Raw genomic sequence first — 20,107 nt, 5'->3', positions numbered from 1 at the left:
GTATTTAAATGGATGCCTGTGAATTTCTAATGAACCATCGACCAGTAAATTAGACAGAATCAATAATCAAGAGTGTTATTAAAAATGACAATCACCTAGCCCATTGCTCAATATCTAACACAAAACTGAATCCATGCAAATAGGCCAAATGCATTAACATCCCTGGAATGCTTTGACTCCTGTAATCCATCAGTCATCTTAACACCCTGCTTTTAAAGACCACCCTCAGGTCAAAAAATATGGTAAAAGGGGCCATGAACCCAAGACCTTTTTTTTTTTTGACCAAATAACTTTTTAACTAAAGAGATAACAATACTTTTATTAGGGCATGTATAGTACCAGCTAGACATTATCACCAAATCTTCAGTTTCCACCAAGAATAAATTTTTATTTTTTAAAATTAACTTCACAAACTCCTAGAATTCTATTTTAATTAAATAGCCATTATATCTCTTTCTACCCTCCATTCCCCTGTACAGCCTGCATGCACACTCACGTAGGCACATATGCACGCACATACACACTCCTTGTTCTTCCCCTTTATTTCTCATCATCTTGGTTTCCATGATCACGTTCTCAAGCCAGGTAGTCCAAGAATCACCCTAAACTCCTTCTGCTCCCTTGCCCCTTCTCACATCTTCACTCTTGTCTCTGCAGCCTACATCTCACAGTTAACCCCTGCCCAGTCTCTGAGCAGTCCTGTCAACATCCCAATTCCAGGTCTTACCATCTCAGCCAGTAAAACCCCAATACTGGGGCAGTCCAGCTGCTCTTCTCTCCTATCCCCAGGCTGTGAGGATTGCTGGAGAAAACCGCACAACAGTGCAACTTTGTCACTATAAATCCAGAATCTCTGGCTCCCGCTGGGCCCTGTACACCTACCACCCTGTTGTCCTCGTCAGCTTTCTTCCTACAGCCTATTCCAAGGCTTCCCTGTATTCTGTGCCTTCCTGCAATTCTAGAGGATTTAAGCCTACCCAGATCCTTTCTGAGCTCCACTCCATTGACCACACTGCAAACAAGATGCCTCCACCCACCTATGTCCCACAGCTGCCTCAAGCCCAGCATGCGCCCCCAGACCTGCTCTCTCCTGTAACCCTCTGTGAATGGAATCACCATCCACACAATTGCCCACACCCCAAATTCACCTCTCATCTATGACTTGTCTCTCCTCCAGTCATTCATATAATAACTAAATGTTTATTGAACACTTCCTATAAACAATAGTGTCCCAAACATTATGTACTAGATGTAGATACTATTATTCTCCCCAAATCACAGCTTTAAAAACCCAGAGGCACAGAGAAGATAACCTGCCCCAGTTCTCATACTAGTAAAGGCTAGAGCTGGAAAGACAGCCAGTCACTCTGGCTCCAGAGTCCACACTCATGACGTTATTCTGCCTCGACCTCCTGGATATCTCACACATCCATCTCCTCCTTTTCATCCCTGTGGCCCTCCTTTGTTACTGTACTCCTCATGTCTTAACCAGAACAACCTCCTAGGTGAACTCCCTGATCCAGCATCTCATCCTCACAATACCCCATTCTCTAGCCACTCTGCACTGAAGCCACAGTGACCTTTCTCAAGGGAAAATAAGGTCATGTCATTTTTCTGCCTAAAATCCTTTAGTCCAGAATATTCTGTAAGCTCCTTAGCATGACATACATACCAGGAACTTGCTCTTCTTCGTTTTATGTGCAATTTGCAGTTCACAATCTCTCAAGTGCTCACACGCCTCCAGATTTATACATACCACCTGGAACATCTTTCCTTCTGCACCCCCAGTCCCACCACTAACTCCTATTTGTCTTTCTAGGCTCAGATGTCACCTCTTTCAGAAAGCCTTCTCTGACCTTCCAAGGCTGCCCCTTCTCTGTATCATGCTCACCCCATCATGATCATCTCCCTCTACCAATAGACTGTAAGCTCCTTGAAGACAGAAACTTTGTCTTTTCTACCACTGTATTCTCACTGCCCAGTACATATGCTTATTTCATAAATGTGTTAATTAATCCACACAAATGACTTTCCACAATCTCCAAATGTGTCTATTTCATACCTCTAATATGCTTGTATAAGTTCATCCTTTCCTCTCACTTCCCTATCCCCATCTGCCGGCAAACTTCTATTCATCCCACAAAACCCATCTCAAGGGTCCCCAGAAGTAAGGCTTTCCCTAATGCAAACAGAGTGTCAATCACTCTGTCCTTTGCATATGCCTCTATTATTGAAGGTAATACATTGTATTGCAATTATTTGCTAACAAGCCTGTCTCTACCTCTAGAACGTAAGCTTGACTGTAGGGATCATGTGTGAATACAAAGAAAAAAGGCTCAGTTAATATTTGAATTTAACTTCATATTAAATTGCATTTATTAAAAGAGAATTTTCACAAGACTAAAATATTTCCCAGAACAATTTCTCTCTTTTGTTTTACGTTCCTTAATTTAAATGTCAACCTTGGGCTCCTTCTGTGTTTCTATGGAACAGAGTCTAGGTTCTTTCAGAAAAGACAAGAAAATGTATTCTCAGTTAACTCTTAGGAGGAAGAACCTTGTAGGATGGTTTGTGTTAAAGCTCTGCCTTACTGATTTTGCAGTACTAAATTCTAAAAAGAAAAAAGGAAAAAACATTTTAGGATAGATATTCTTAAGCACAAAATTCATTTTCTGCACAAAAATGAGTTTTGCTTACCTCTAGGAATTCATAAGGGAGCTGAGTCTAAAAGTGATCAAATGTAGAATGGGCTGCTGCCTAGTAAAGCAGAATTTACTGACATATATTATTAAATTAGTGAAAGCCCCCAGACACTATGGGGACATGTATATGTCACATAAATATCTATCATGATGACCTGAACTCTACTTCATCCCGCATCTCTATTCATCTCTTCTTGTTTTCCCTTCACCCTAAATGTCTCAAAGACTTATTTCCTTACATTTTTATTCCTGCCTTCTTATTCCATCCTCAAGTCCCTCCTTTGCTGAGACACAAAACTAAAATACTGTAAAATTGAGATAATGGTAATTACCTATTACAACATAACAAATTGCCCCCAAACTTAGTAGTTAGAAACAACACAAAACATTTCTCACTTCTCACAGTTTCTGTGACTCAAAAATTTGAAAGACACAGGTCTAGGTGATTCTGGCTTACGATCTCTTACATTGTGATCAAAGATGGCAGCAAGGGTGGCAGCTATCTGAAGGCTTGACTAAGTCTGGAAAAATATACTTCCAAGGTGGATGGCTCTCATGGCTAAGCAAGGTGGTCCTGGCTCTCGGTGGAAGACCTCAGTTCCTCTCCTCATTGGTCTCTCAACCGGGCTGCTGGAGTCTCTGCGTCATGATGCCTGACTACCTTCACAACAGTCAGCAGACCATGGGAGAGGCTGCAATGTCCTCTGTGACCCAGAAGTCACACACTGTCACTTATGCAATTGGTCCCATTGATCAGCCCTATTCAGTGTGAGAGAAGCTACACAAGGATATGGATACAGGAAGGGAGGATTGCTGGGAGCCATCTTGAAAGCCAGCTACCACGTATACCCCAGGTGTTTAGTGTGAGGATTAAATGAGAGAATGTGTGTAAAGTGCTTTGCACAGTATCTGGCATATAATTGTTCTTAGTATTAGCAGAAAGTGTGGTTAAAAAAAAAGCAATGAATCTGTTCGTGTCTTCAATTTCTGCTACTGTTGGAGTGAGGGCAGGGCAATTATACTCTGGAATGTTAATAAATGTTTCTTTACCCCCAAACACCATTTTAGCAGGAAAATATCAAAGAAAAAATTAGGGAAAATGCTCAAATGCAATAAGACTTATGTTATCAGTGAAGGGTTCTCCAGGAACTCAGAATAAAAGAACTGATTTTAGTTTTTTTAATCTTACTTCATCTTCTGGATGAAGTTTCTAAAGCTGTTATGCTCCTTGGTTTTCTGTTTTATCTCTTTTAAATTGAATACTTTAGATTTCATAGGTTTCACAATGGCCTCTGTTCTCTTCTCCTTGAAATACTTCCTGAAAATAATCTGTCTCTGCAGAATGTGTGACCTATTATATCTGATGCAGCTAAAAGAGACAAGTTTCAGAAAAGAATCTTCTTGTTTGACCCTTTTCTTGTCGAAGAAAAGGAAAATGAAGATGTATTTTGCTCTGGTCACCAATTCCAATGTGGGTGGGGAGGAGAGGGGAATATTCCCTACAGTTGCCTGTCCTACAATTCAACTCAATTCTGAAACTATCTACCCAGCGATAGCATCAGATTCTGTAGATTAAGGGTTCAGTCCTACAAGACTATCTCTCCCATTACCACCAGATGCTAGTCACAAGCCCAGAGTGTTACCTGTAATTTAGACCAATTAGCAATAAATCAGAGGTTCCCAAGATCCTCTTCTTAGGTTGGACTAATTTGCTAGAGTGACTCTCAGAACTCAGAGAAACATTTTACTTACTAGATCACTGGTTTATTATAAAAGGATGTAATTCAGGAACAGCAGATGAAGAGATGCTGAGGACAAGATACGTGGGAAAGAGTACAGAATCTCTACACCCTCTCCAAGGGTACCACTGTCCCCAAATCTCTATGCATTTGCCAACCTGGAAGCTCTCCAAATCCTGTCCTTTTGGACTTTTATGGATGATTTACTACATAGGCATGATTGATAAATTTGGCCATCTAAAAACTGATTAAAAAAAAAAAAACTGATTCAACCTCCTGTCCCTTTCCTCTTCAGACTCCCCTTCCCAGAGGCTGGGGGTGGGACTGCAAGTTGTAATCCTGGAATCACATGGTTGGTTCTGGCAATCAGCTCCTCACCCTTAGGTGGAGTCCAAAAGTCAGCTCATTACCCTAACAAAAAACCCCTTTATTGTTTTCCTCACTCGGGAAATTCCAAGAGTTTTAGGACCTCTGTACCAGAGTGAAGACCAAATATGCGTTTCCTAGAAGTCAAAATACCACAAGATGCAGAGTGAAAACTAATTTTCCTAGGCCTCAAATTACAAAAAGAACTGCTTCTCATAGAAAAGTGTCAAAGTTTGGAACTTGTTCAAACTGTAGAACCAGTCCAGGGACAGCCAACTATGGGCCACATAGGAATAAGGCAACGTTAAAAAACGAAATTCAGAGGTGCCTGGGTAGCTCAGTTGGTTAAGCATCAGACTCTTGGTTTCGGCTCAGGTTGTAGCCTAGAGATAGTGAGATGGAGCCTGTTTGAGATTCTCTCTCCCTTTCCCTCTCGTCCTCCCCCTCTTGCTCTCTCATTCATGCTCTCTCTCTCTAAAAGAAAAAAAAAAACAAAAACAAAATTCAACTGAGTAAATCTGAAGATCATTAGACTTTATTCAATTATTGATGAATTAGGCAGCATCCCAGCAAGGAAAAAGAAAGGAACTCCAAAAAGCACTACAAAATGGAAGGGTTTTATTGGCAGACAGAGGTATGAAAAGAAAGTTAAAATAATGGATTATTTTAGGCAACCTCACCTTTCTGTGGAGTATGGATGGAATATATCCAGCAGATTACCTCACTAGTGCTGCCCAGGTAATTCCAAATTGACTGGTTAAAGATAACATTCCGAGGGATCCCTTGGGTGGCCCAGCAGTTTAGCGCCACCTTCAGCCCAAGGCGTGATCCTGGAGACCCAGGATGGAGTCCTACATTGGGCTCCCTGCACGGAGCCTGCTTCTCCCTCTGATGTGTCTCTGCCTCTCTTTCTCTCTCTCTGTCTCTCATGAATAAATAACATCTTTAAAAAAATAATAACATTCCTAGGAGAGGCTGAGACTGTAATCAGATTAGGTACGAAGTCTGGGTTTGCTGACATGAGTTTAGCACAAATGACACCACTTGGGGTCTGTTGTTTCTTTTTTTAACAGTAACAACAAGAAAAGAGAGAGCCACAGCTGCAGAGAGAGCTTATTTATTATTTGTGAGCCCCAATTCACATCATTTTCATGATTTAAAACCAAGAATCTACAAGTAATACAGCTCCAAAACAGATTACTTTTCTCACATGGGAATTCAATTATCTTTCAATTTCATATAGTTATCTACTATTTGCAAAGTACTATACTAATTATAAACAAAATCATATTGTTTTTGAGGAGTGAAGATGAAACTTAGTGATATGGCCTCTAGCATACAGTAACAAGCACCCAGAAATCTAACTGGATTTTGACTTTGACTTTGCATATCCATCCACATTCAGGCTTGGTCACATCTCTTAAGTGAAAAGCATTGTTGCAATTTGAGCACTTGATAAATTCTACTTTTAGTTACAATGAGGTGGGTAAAAGTTAAAATGATACTGCCTTTTAAAAGACTTTACTGTGAAATTTTATATATACAGAGAAAGGTATCTCCAAAATGTACAGATAACAAATTTCTTATAAAGTGAACATCTGTGTAATGATCATGCCAGTAAAGAAACAAAACACTGTCAGCACCTACTACGTCTACCAAAGGACCCACACATCCCTTCTCAATCACTAAGCCATCTCTCCCCCACAAAAGGCAATTACTATCTTCACTTTTGTAGAAATCACTTCCTTGATTGTCTTTTACTACCTAAGTATGCATCCTAAACACTATAGCTTTGCTCAGTTTTTAATATTTGAAACAACGGACTCACACAGTGTGCAATCTTCTATGTCTGGCTTCTTTTATTCTACTTTATATAACTATTTCATTGCATATACCTGCAATCTGTTTCTCTTCATTTAAGTTTAATAGTTCACTGTTTGAAATATACTACTATTTATTAATCTATTCTACTATCGGTTAACATCTGGGTTGTTTCCAGTTTGAGGCTACTATGAATAAGACAGTGATGAACAGTCTTATAAATGTCTGTGCACAAGGCCAAACAGTATCTATCTAGGAATGGAATTGCTGGATCATAGGGTAAGCATATCTTAAACTATGGTAGATAATGCTAAACAGTTTTCCAAAGTCATTGTACCTATTTTATATTCTCAGCAGCAGTGTATGAGAGATCTGGATACCACCCAAACTTGCTAACACTTGCTATTAGAAACCTAAATTTTAGCTATCCTGTGGGTGTATTATCACAGCTCACTGTGGTATTAATTTGCATTTCTCTGATTACTAATAAGGTTGAGTATCTTTGTATATGTTGCTTGTCCATTTGGATGTCCCCTTTTATGAAATGTCTTGAGGTGTTCAAGTCTCTTGACTTTTTCCCTTGGGTTGTCTTTTTCTTATTGATTTGTATAAGTCCTTCAAATATTCTGAATGCACAGTTACTAGTTTTTGCAGATGTCTTTGCCCACTCTATGGCTTGTTTTTTTTTTTTTATTCAAGTAGCTTTATGCACCAACTTCCAGTTCATCTCTATTCCTTTGAAGCAGCCCTTTGAGGTCGAAACCCAAAGAGGAATTCAGCAGGTGCCCTCTATCCTTGGCAGGCCCTGGTCACCAATCCCTGCTGCCTTAGCCCACAAAGACTGCTCTGTCTTTTACTCTCTTGGCTTCTTCCTTGGAATTTATTTGCATATGCTCTCAGGGGTTCTAAGTTTTGAACTCACCTTCCTGGGTCCCTGTTCCACTTAGAGCTGGCCTGATAATTCTTCACCATCTTGTTAGCTCTCTACTGCATTGAAGCAGGCTCCTGTTGATAACCTACCCAAGTTTTCCAGTTGTCCTTGGCAGGAGGACAGACCTGTACTACCTCGTCTACCCTTCTCAGAAGCAGAAATCCTCATTTGCCAAAGTGTAGATGGTATAAGGGGAGAAAACCTATTCCATGACTGAAGAATTTTCCAATGCAAAAATGAAATATTTTTTATTTGAAGATAAAACCCAAAAATGAAGCACAATACACATAGTTCCCAGAAGTTATAGCACTGCTCAGATGTCTGGATAATAACCTGGATTATCCATTCATGCCACCTAATCCAAGATTTATATAGCTGATGTCTTAACATTGTGATTCATTTTAGGTATCAGATTGAGATATAGTTAGTGTTACCTTGTTTTATTAACAATGAATACCTATTTACAGAACTTTAATGGCCAGAAGTAAACATTTTAAATTTCTCTGCCAAGCAACCACTCAGCCCCTTCTCACTTGAAGAACCAATAAAAGCAATAACATTTTTTGAAAATGTATATTAAACTTCAGACCCTCTGAGCTTTAGCTAGATCTTTCAGAAAGAGTCTTAATCTGTGTATGGATCCAAACTATGAGACACTATTACAGGCACCCTCAGATGACATGGTAAAGTGCATAATTGTCTCTGGAATGCCCAGTCTCTCCTTCCAAGTCCATTAACCCTACCAGGATACTCTGGTTCCTTTCTGTCTAGGTTGTCAGGCTGCCCTGTTTCTCTTGATCACACTACAAGGTTATTTTGAGGTAAAATCTCTGGAACTCTCTCCCTCTCGTTCCTTTTCCCCATGCTAACTTAGATTCATCTCACGGGTGTCATTTGAAACATCACTGCTTCTAGAAAGCCTTTCCTAAGGTCTCATAGCAATTTCACTTTTCACATATTGAGTAAATAATTTGTGTAACTAGATTTCTCTGTCTTCTTCACTAGAGAGCAAGCTTCATGGGTCAGAGACCTTGACCATCATCCTCATCATTGGTATATATGCCTAACATAATGCCTAGCATGGAGTCAATAAATATTTCAGGAGTGATTGGATGGGTAGCTGAATCACTAAGCCATCTATGCTTTCTTTCTCAAAGAGATCTTCATTTTTTTTCTAGAAAAAAAATTTTTTTTGAGAGAGAGAGCATGTGAGGGCGATGGGGAAGAAGAGAGGGATGGGGGAGAGAGAGAGAGAGAAAGAGAATCTTAAGCAGGCTCCCCACTCAACATGCTGAGTCCGAAGTGGGGCTTGATCTCACAACCCTGAGATCCAAAATCAAGAGTTGAACACTTCACCAACTGAGACACCCAGGTGCCTCTCAAAAATATATTCATTTTACAAAGGAATCATGGGACACCTGAGTGGCTCACCAGTTGAGCATCTGCCTTTGGCTCAGGGCCTGATCCCGGATTGGGCTCCTTGCATGGAGCCTGCTTCTCCTCCCTCTGCCTATGTCTCTGCCTCTCTATGTGTCTCTCATGAATAAATAAATAAAATCTTTAAAATCAATCAATCAATAAATAAATAGGAATCATTTGGGGCACCTGGGTGGTTCAGTGGTTGAGCATCTGCCTTTGGCTCAGGTCATGATCCCAGAGTCCTGAGATCGAGTCCCATATCACGCTCCCCACAGGAAGTCTGCTTCTGCCCATGTCTCTGACTCTCCCTCTGTCTCTTATGAATAAATAAATACAATCTTTTAAAAAAATTAAAAAATAAAAGGAATCATTTGTCAGGTATTTATAAGTTTTTACTACCCTGCATCTATTTATTCTTTTTCAGGGATCAATATCATTTTTCTTCAGGACAATACCCCACTCCTTACCCCAATCCAGGAGTAGCTTATCCTAATATCACATCTCTTTGGCCACAGTGATTAGTTCTAGATATGGTAAATGACTAAAGTTAAACCAGTCAGAGCCAATGAGGCATAATTCTGACTTTATTGGAACTGCTGAAAAAGAGGCACACTTTCTTTCCACTGAGGTTGCTGAAAAGTGGGATATGGGCTTGCAGCAACAGGCAGCTTTCTTGCCCCTATGACAGGAGAGAGGCTCTTAAGAATGAAGCCACACATGAAAGCAGTGTCATAAGCCTGAATTCTGATGACATTATTTAAATCCTTAGATCCAGGCAGGATCTTTTGAGCTATTTGAGCCAATTTATGTTCTTTGACACAAGTGTCATCTGAGCTGTATTCTGTGGCCACAATCTCTTGACAAAGTGAATTCATTATAAATAATTGCAGTTTATTTATAATTTGTAATGTGTTACCATAGCATGAATAACTTGAGAACCATTTAGACCAAAATTTATAAAAGCAGTTTTTGAAAAGTCTTGTTCATTTTGTCAAATATGCTATTATAAACATAACAAACTATTTTAAATCCATGTTTGCTTTATTAAAATATAACTTCTATTTTATATACTACTGATTCTGTTACTACCAGATTATAAAGGCCAATTGGCTTGCAACAACACAAACGGAATGCCTCTGACTTCTACAACCATTACACATGATGAATGTTGGTTTGGAGAATTTGCTTCAATTTACACCATACATATACATCACTCAAGGTGAAGTATTTTATAAGCTTCTTATGAATCCTAGGCAATTCATATTATTTTCATTGTATGAAAGAAATACATATGTATTTATTTATGAATTGCTGCAATAAAGAAGAGATACTGAAATTACCATTCACTGATAACTAAAATTCCTTATTTTGGAATTAACTATCAAATCAATGAGGGCTTACTCATATTTTAATATCAACAACAAATGTAATGGCCCCCTCCTGCTAATTTAGCAAAATTCTAAAATAATTTTTTTTAAAGCTGCAGTCTATCATTTCTTTGTGACTCTTCTGTGGAAGAAATATAAGCAAAGGAAAATATTGGGTATGTTAATTTATTTTCCTAACACAACAATCCCTAATTCAACTGTCTTTCCCTCCAGTGTGACATACCAATTATTCTATTTAGGAAATTTTCTAACATGAGAAAACATCTTCTCATATGCCTACAATGGGTTTAGCAGATCATTTTCTCAAATCTATTTATCTTATTTGGATTCAAGAATGCATACTCAATAAGGAATACTCTTCAACAGCTTTTGATTTGACAATCTATCTTTATAAAGGATTTCTTCTGATTGTCTAGTATAATTCTCCCCCATGCCCCAAATCTCCTTCCTATAAGAATTCATTGTCCTGTCCAGAAAAGCAGAAAGGCTTGGTCAATCATAGTATCCAATACTCCTATGCTCTGATTGGTCCTGGGTATGAGCGTGGGACTCTAATAATGTCAGTCAGAATCCTTCCCTTTTTCCTTTTTTTTAAGATTTTATTTATTTATTCATGAGAGACACGGAGAGAGAGGCAGAGACACAGGCAGAGGGAGAAGCAGCCTCCATGCAGGGAGCCTGATGCAGGACTTGATCCCAGGACTCTGGGATCACGACCTGAGCCCAAGGCAGATGCTCAACCGCTGGGCCACCCAGGTGTCCCAGGATCCTTCCCTTTTTTTTTTTTTTTTTTTTTTTTCTTTTCTTTTAACTTATTTTATTTAGTATATGTGCTGCCGAAGCGAGCACAACTTATTTATTTTTTTAAGATTTTTTAAAATTTATTTATTCATAGAGACAGAGAGAGAGAGAGAGAGAAAGAGAGGCAGAGACACAGGTAGAGGGAGAAGCAGGCTCCATGCAGAGAGCCTGACATGGGACTCCATCCCGGGTCTCCAGGATCACACCCTAGGCTGCAGGTGGCGCTAAACCGCTGCGCCACCCGGGCTGCCCAACTTATTTTATTTAAATTCAATTGTTAACATACAGTGTATCATTAGTGTCAGATGTAGAGTTCAGTCATTCATCTGTTCAAATTAGACTTTAAAACAAAGACTGTAACAAGAGACAAGGACACTATATAATAAAAAAGGAGACAATCCATTTCTTCCTGCTCCAGTTTTGGTAGTTTGTGGCTTTCCAGGAATGCGTCCATTTCTTCTAGATTGCCTAATTTATTGGCGTAGAGCTGTTCATAATATGTTTTTAAAATCGTTTGTATTTCCTTGGTGTTGGTAGTGATCTCTCCTTTCTCATTCATGATTTTATTAATTTGAGTCTTCTCTCTCTTCTTTTTAATAAGGTTGGCTAATGGTTTATCTATCTTATTAATTCTTTCAAAGAACCAACTCCTGGTTCTATTGATCTGTTCCACAGTTCTTCTGGTCTCAATTTCGTTGAGTTCTGCTCGAATTTTAATTAACTCTCTTCTTCTGCTGGGCGTCGGGTCGATTTGCTGCTTCTTCTCTAGCTCCTTTATGTGTAAGGTTAGCTTTTGTATTTGAGTTCTTTCCAGTTTTTGAATGGATGCTTGTATTGCGATGTATTTCCCCCTCAGGACTGCTTTTGCTGCATCCCAAAGATTTTGAACAGTTGTATCTTCATTCTCATTAGTTTCCATGAATCTTTTTAATTCTTCCTTAATTTCCTGGTTGACCCTTTTATCTTTTAGCAGGATGGTCCTTAACCTCCATGTGTTTGAGGTCCTTCCAAACTTCTTCTTGTGATTGAGTTCTAATTTCAAGGCGTTATGGTCTGAGAATATGCAGGGGACGATCCCAATCTTTTGGTATCGGTTCAGACCCGATTTGTGACCCAGTATGTGGTCTATTCTGGAAAAAGTTCCATGTGCACTTGAGAAGAATGTGTATTCAGTTGAGTTTGGATGTAAAGTTCTGTAGATATCTGTGAAATCTATCTGGTCCAGTGTATCATTTAAAGCTCTCGTTTCTTTGGAGATGTTGTGTTTAGAAGACCTATCAAGGGTAGAGAGAGCTAGATTGAAGTCACCAAGTATAAGTGTATTATTATCTAAGTATTTCTTTACTTTGGTTAATAATTCGTTTAAGTATTTGGCAGCTCCCACATTCGGGGCATATATATTGAGGATTGTTAAGTCCTCTTGTTGGATAGATCCTTTAAGTATGATATAGTGTCCCTCTTCGTCTCTCACTACTGTCTTCGGAGTGAATTTTAGTTTATCTGATATAAGGATGGCTACCCCTGCTTTCTTTTGAGAACCATTTGAATGGTAAATGGTTCTCCAACCTTTTATTTTCAGGTTGTAGGTGTCCTTCTGTCTAAAATGAGTCTCTTGTAGACAGCAAATAGATGGGTCCTGCTTTTTTATCCAGTCTGAAACCCTGCGCCTTTTGATGGGGTCATTAAGCCCGTTCACGTTCAGAGTTACTATTGACAGATATGAGTTTAGTGTCATCATGATATCTATTTAGTCCTTGTTTTTGTGGATTGTTCCACTGAACTTCTTCTTAAAGGGGAATTTTAAGAGTCCCCCTTAAAATTTCTTGCAGAGCTGGTTTGGAGGTCACATATTCTTTCAGTTCCTGCCTGTCTTGGAAGCTCTTTATCTCTCCTTCCATTTTGAATGAGAGCCTTGCTGGATAAAGTATTCTTGGTTGCATGTTCTTCTCATTTAGGACCCTGAATATATCCTGCCAGCCCTTTCTGGCCTGCCAGGTCTCTGTGGAGAGGTCTGCTGTTACCCTAATATTCCTCCCCATGAAAGTCAGGGACTTCTTGTCTCTTGCTGCTTTAAGGATCTTCTCTTTATCTTTGGAATTTGCAAGCTTCACTATTAGATGTCGAGGTGTTGAACGGTTTTTATTGATTTTAGGGGGGGATCTCTCTATTTCCTGGATCTGAATGCCTGTTTCCCTTCCCAGATTGGGAAAGTTTTCAGCTAGGATTTGTTCAAATACATATTCTGGCCCTCTGGCCCTTTCGGCGCCCTCGGGAACCCCAATTAAACGTAGATTTTTCTTCCTTAGAGTGTCATTTATTTCCCTTAATCTGTCTTCATGGTTCTTTAATTGTTTATCTCTTTTTTCCTCAGTTTCCCTCTTTGCCATTAACTTGTCTTCTATGTCACTCACTCGTTCTTCCACCTCGTTAACCCTCGTCGTTAGGACTTCTAGTTTGGATTGCATCTCATTCAGTTGATTTTTAATTTCTGCCTGATTGGATCTAAATTCTGCAGTCATGAAGTCTCGTGAGTCCTTAATGCTTTTTTCTAGAGCCACCAGTAGTTGTATAATAGTGCTTCTGAATTGGCTTTCTGACATTGAAGTGTAATCCAGATTTTGTAGCTCTGTGGGAGAGAGGGCTGTTTCTGATTCTTTCTTTTGAGGTGAGGTTTTCCTTCTAGTCATTTTGCTCAGTGCGGAGTGGCCAAAAACAAGTTGTATTGGGAAAATGAGAGAAAGAGAGAGAAGGAAAGAAAAGAGAAAAAGAAAAAAGAAAAAGAAAAGAAAAAGGAAAGAAGAGAAGAAAAAGAAAGAAAGGTGAAAAAAAAAGGGGGGGTGGGGGAAGCAATCGGAAATCAAAAAGAAAAGAAAAAAGAAAAGAAAAAAAAAACACGGGGGAGTATTTCTGTAGAGTTTAAGTCCCTTGACTTCCCCTGGAACTGGTCCGTCCAGCTGGTCTTCTGGGGGAGGGGCCTGTTGCGCTGATTTTCAGGTGTTAGCACTTGGGGGAGCTGCTCTGCCCCGGCCTGCTGCAGGGCTCAGCGGGGGTTGTTTACCCCGTGAGGTCTCAGGAGGATCAGCCGCAGTTGCTATGGCAACTCTGGAAGCCTGGATTCAGCCTCCGCAGGAACTACGGGGCTTGGGGCAGGAACTACGGGGCTCGGGGCTCTCGGCTCTCCGTCTGCAGGGCCTGGAGGCTCCGGGGCAGGGCGCTGATCTGCTCAGCTCGGGGCAGGAGCGTCCTCGCTGTCCTGGGCCCTCCCGGCCTCTGCCTGTCCCGGGGGGAGGCCGGATCCTGGGCTGTGTCCCGGCGCCCTGTGCTCCCGGGCCTGTGTTGTTGGATTTGCGCTCCCGCCCCGCAGCTCCCTCCCTGGAGCCGCTCCCGAGCCCCTCCGAACTGCTCCGGTGAGTGCTGCAGCCCTTAGGGAGCTCGGCGCACTCTCCTGCGCTCGCAGGTGTCTGTTAGTGTCCCCGGGAGCCCGAGGGCATCCCCGCCCTCCTGGGTCCTGCTCCAACTCCCTGCGAGCCCCTTTCCGCCCGTCCGGGAAGGTTGGTGCAGCTCCTGCTCCCCCGGGACGGGGCTTTCCTGTCCTGGGGACACTCGCCCCGGCCTCAGCCCGGCTCCTCGCGGGGCCCCTCCCCCTCGGAGGCCTTTTGTTCCTTTATTTCTCTTTCCCCGTCTTCCTACCTTGATAGAAGCGCGAACTCTTCTCACTGTAGCGTTCCAGCTGGTCTCTCTTTAAATCTCAGGCCGAATTCGTAGATTTTCAGGATGGTTTGAAGGTTATCTAGGTAATTTGTTGGGGACAGGTGATTTGGGGACCCTACTCCTCCGCCATCTTGCCCCTCCTGGGGATCCTTCCCTTTAATGATAGCTGGACATTGAGAAAGAGAATTTTTTTCCTTGGGTTTGCTGGGATGAAAATGAATTTAAAGTTATTAACAGCCATTTCCCCCACTACATGGAAAAGCCTTCATACAAAACAGCCAAGGAGATAAAAGCAGAAATGTGAGCAGGAAGACTAGATGACAGGAGGAAAGATGCTGAATATGAGTGAATTATACTGCTTTTGGAAGCAGTTCTAGGGACGCTGGGGTGCCTCAGCAGTTGAGCCTCAGGCCGTGATCCCGTGGTCCAGGATCGAGTCCCGCGTCGGGCTCCGTGGGGAACCTGCTTCTTCCTCTGCCTATGTCTCTGCCTCTCTCTCTCTCTCTCTCTCTCTCTCTCTGTATCTCATAAATGAATAAATAAATAAAATCTTTTTTAAAAAAAATAAGAGAGAAAGAAAGAAAGCAAGCAAGCAAGAAAGCAAGCAGTTCTAAACTTTGAGGCCCTGATACAAATGGTTCATCTTTGGTCCTATCAGCCATCCTAGTGTCCTAGCTAAATGGACTAATAAATTCCTTATTCTAATTAAACTGTACTGAAGTTTGAACTAAGTTTCTATTACTTAAAACCTAGCACTCTCTAATGATAATTGTTATATTTTTAGAAATCATACATTTACTTAAAATTTACTCCTGGGGTTTATTAGGAAAACTTGCAAATAACTAATATGTAATGGTGTGAGTTGCTATTTCCAAAGCAAGCTAAAAAAATGCCTTACTTCTATTAGAATAGGAGAGAATAAGTTTAAACATTTTGCCCTTACATATAATGCATAGACTAATTCATTTGAACCATCAGGGTACCATCCAGGGTGCCTAAAAATCTGGAAATCATGAAAAATCATTAGATATCTGCATTAATTAACACAGCACAGGTAATTTCATACACAAATAATTCTGCTCTTCCCGAATCCACATGTGACTAAAACTAGCACATAGCAAGATCTCTGCAGAAATTCACATGGATTAAAAAATTCTGGGTCATCTGAATCCAGAAGAGATAACTAGAAATACTTCATTTTCATACTTTAAAGACGTATATAACTTTATTGAGGGTTACAGAGAAAATTCTTTACAGAAAATCAGTAAATTTTCTCCAGGTACTAATAAATTCAAGAGTTTTTTGCAAACATTATTTAAAAGTGATCTTATTTGTTAACCAAATCCCTCTGATGAAAATAATGCCTAGGAATCATATTTCCTTTCACAGAAAATATTTAGAATCCCTTTAAGAAAGCCAGCTATACATAGTAGAGCAAATGTGGATTTACTCATTGACCCTTCCAGGGCTCCAACTAACATCAATGAAGAAAGAGACCTGTGTTTTCATCAATCTCCGCCAGCCATTAGGGATGTGGTATTTCCCAAGAACAAATGAAGAACAAGTTAGCTTGTCCCTGCTCAAACGGAGTGCTTTCAACACTGATCACTGTCTCATACACCCTTACCAGCAGCTACTTGTTAAATGCTATATGTCTACCTTTTATTAAAATGTCAAATGTAATTTTTTTAATTCATACTGGATGGCTGTCATAACAGAATTCAGTAATGAAAACCAATGCCAGGCACTAGTTGCATACTATAAAACTGTACCTGAGCTGTCTGGAATATAACAGGGTCATTTTTCTTCTTTCATTATCACATTGGTAAATACTGACTGGGAAATTCTTCGTGCACTGGTATTAGAGAGCAGAACTTGGTCAGATCGATTTTCATTATGATAGTATGAAAAATACTTATACCCAGCCTATATTTCTAATAAGGACAAAAATAAATTTTTCTCCTAAAATTAAAGATGACTTTCATTTTCAGTAATGGCAGATAACAATTGGTTGAACCAACCATTCATGTGAACACTACTTAAAAACTTTAGGGGAAAAATAAGTGTTAATTCCCCCTAAAAGTATTAAAAAGCTATCAATACAGTGAGCAATTACCAGGCCAATATCTAAATGCAATCAAACACCAGAGAAGTAAGCAAAGAACTAAAACTCTATAGCCACATCTGTCCCAGGGCATTTCCTAATCCTGAACAACTGGGGCTTTGTTTGGTGAACTTGCTGAGGCAGAAGTCAATGATTAGAGTCTGGTCAAGATGAGAAGTATAATAAGAAATCTTTTCACCTTAGGCACTCTCTCAAATAAATAAATAATTTTTTTAAAAAAACTGGGGAATATGAACATGGAGTGCCTATCAGACAATAGTATATCTTTTTTAAGTTTGTAGACTGTGATAACAACACTTTAGTTACATAAAAGAATGTTCTTAATCTTAGCAAATACCTCCTAACTATAAAATTTATAAAATTTAGTTTACATTGTTTTCAAATGGTTCAGAAGAGAAAGAGAGAAAGAGTGTGCAAAAGCCAATGTGGCAGAATGGGAACAACAACTGATGGCCCCAAGTAAAGGGTATTTAGGTACGATGATTACTTCAAGTTTTCTTTAGATGTGAACACTTTTAAAAACAAAATGCTGTAGGGGGGAGTCGTATAGAAGATTCAAAAAAGATTCAAATAGAACATCTGGCAACAAAAGATACAGAGACTAAATTCACAGATTTGGAAAAGTAAAAAGCATATTTTAAATAGCTGAAGAGAACATGACTGAACAAGAAAATGGATCAGAAGAATTAGGCAGGTCAGTACATGGAGTGACAAAGGAACAGAAAACACACAAGGGAGGTCCAGAGACATGAAGGACAGAGACTGAGGTCATGAGAGCCTTGAATGACCAGAGAAGAGTCAGAGGCAGTAACTGAAAACCAACTAGCTGGGCAGTCTACTGAAATGCTGGGAGAGACCAATTTATAGGTTCCAAAAACCCATCAAATCCCAAGCTATGTAGATGAAGGGAGGAAAAAAATCCATACCTGGACTCAATCTTAGGGTGAAGAAAACCAAAAATAAAGAGAAAAATGGTTTAAAAAGCCAATAAAAAATTATTTTCAACAGAGCTGTGGTTACATTAAAAGCTAATCTATCAATATAGTGGAAGCCGGAAGATGGTAGAATGATGAATTCAAATGTGTCAGAAGAAAAAAAACTGCCATTTTAAAATTCTATAACCAGCAAAAATATCTTTCAAGAATAAGGGTGAATTCAGGACAATTTCAGACAGACAAATATGAGAAGTTCACCCCAGCACATCCCCTTCACACTTAACATTGTTCCTGAACTTAAACTGCCTTGAAATGTAAGACTCTGCTCTCCAGCATTCTGTTGTTTCTTCAAACAATCTATACAATAACATACAACTACTGGATGAGTACTAGAAAAATGTACGACTGTTGCTGAAAATGACTCTGCAATGGTTAATACACCAATTTACCTCATGTAAAGTTTCTGTACAAGTTCACGAATATACATACATCCATATTGATGTGCCACTTTCTTCAAAATAAGTAACCAAAACAATTTGAACTCAGCAGGGATCTCATTGTCCCTGGCTCATCATAATATGGCTGTCCTATGGTTCTGTTATTAATTGCTTTACAAATAGAAATATCATTAGCCATATATAAATTTCACTTCTGAACAAAACAAAATAAAACAAAGATCCATGAGTGGTGACCTCCAACTGAACTGGTTAAATTTAGGGGCTCATTTGTAAAGGTCAGTGTCCTTTGCTGCAAACCCACTTCTTATGCAGATGAGAAGTTGAACCTGCCCTAGGGCACCGGGCATAATTAGCCAGCTGCACTCCCATAATAAAGTGCAGATGGTTAATTACCCCAGCAAATAACTGCTTACTTGTGGGCACAAAAGCCTGTACCTAAAATCACTGAAAGTATATTCAGGCCTATTTGTGCTCGTGCAAACAAAACACTTCTTCCAAGGTTTCATCTGTGAACAGAGCACCACAGGCTCAAACTGCACTGCTCTGGGGGAGACCCATTAACACTGCTGGGGTCTGGTTCCAGGGAGGGGCCACTGGCCACAAAGCTATATTTTGAAAGGCGAAATATTTCACAGGGCACTGAATCCTTGTTGAAAAATCTCCTAAAGTTTCCTTGCTGTAAAAGGAATTGTAAATGAAACAGAATTTGGTTTTCCTGGACTCCAAAGTAAATTCTATATTCTTTTGATTAAAAACTCCAAAATGAAAGAATTTTTTCACAAGCAAACATGTCAATATTCGTTGTCTTTTTCTTTTTAAAAAAATTTTTTTGAGAGAGAGAGAGCACAAGCAGGGGGAAGAGCAGCAGAACAGGGAGAAGCAGGCTTCCCACTGAGCAGGGAGCCCAATGTGGGGTTCAATCCCAGGACCCTGGAATCATAACCTGAGCCAAATGCAGATGCTTAACCAACTGAGCCACTCAGGTGCACCAATATTTGCTATCTTAAGAAGGAAAAAAAAAATCTAATTTTCCTGTGCCCTTAAGGAATTTCATGGGCTAGCTGAGCAATTTAGAAATTGTAAGAATTTAGAAATAATTTAGAAATTCTTCAGAATTTAGAAAGCTATGTAAGATACAACATATCCAATGTTTTTTAGAGACTGTTCCACCAATCCCAGTTAAAAATGTAATCTATCAGGGGGACCTGAGTGGCACAGTCGTTTGGGCATCAGACTCTTAGTTTTGGCTCAGGTACCATCTTGAGGTCCTGGGATCAAGCTCTGAATCAGGCTCTGCACTCAGCATGGAGTCTGCTTGAGATTCTCTCTCCCTCTCCCTCTGCCTTTTCCACTCGCACTGTGTACGTGTGTGTCTCTTTCTCAAATAAATAAATAAATATTTTCTAAAAATAATAAAAGAAAATCTATCAATCTCCCTACAGCAAGAATAGGATTCAGGGAGAAAGCAGAGAAGCGGTAACTACTTCCTAAAACCCATGTTTGGAAGTCCTCTGCAGCTGCAAAGCTCTCAGTTTGCAGGGGCAAGATGACAGGGCTGCGGAACAGAATACTAATCTACTTGAATCGACACAGAACCTTTCCTTTGAAGAACCCACAGGGTGTGTGATTCCATTCAGTTTAATTGTATGTTGGGGAAAAGGAAAAGCAGCTTGCCATAGTTTTAATTGCTAAGAACCACACTATCTTTTCA

The 20,107-nt window shown here is 39.9% G+C and overlaps 1 protein-coding gene across 1 annotated transcript in view; it reads right to left on the bottom strand.

Annotated features, from left to right (window-relative positions):
• HYDIN (HYDIN axonemal central pair apparatus protein) overlaps positions 1-20,107 on the bottom strand; it is a 362,906-nt gene that overhangs the window by 305,910 nt on the left and 36,889 nt on the right. The gene's annotated exons all lie outside the window — the stretch shown is intronic.

This window comes from Nyctereutes procyonoides, unplaced genomic scaffold, assembly GCF_905146905.1.
Source record: "Nyctereutes procyonoides isolate TBG_1078 unplaced genomic scaffold, NYPRO_anot_genome, whole genome shotgun sequence".
NCBI classification, from domain to species: Eukaryota; Metazoa; Chordata; class Mammalia; order Carnivora; family Canidae; genus Nyctereutes; species Nyctereutes procyonoides.
The sequence above is the reverse complement of the archived record's forward strand: the minus strand, read 5'-3'. Positions and strand labels throughout refer to the sequence as shown.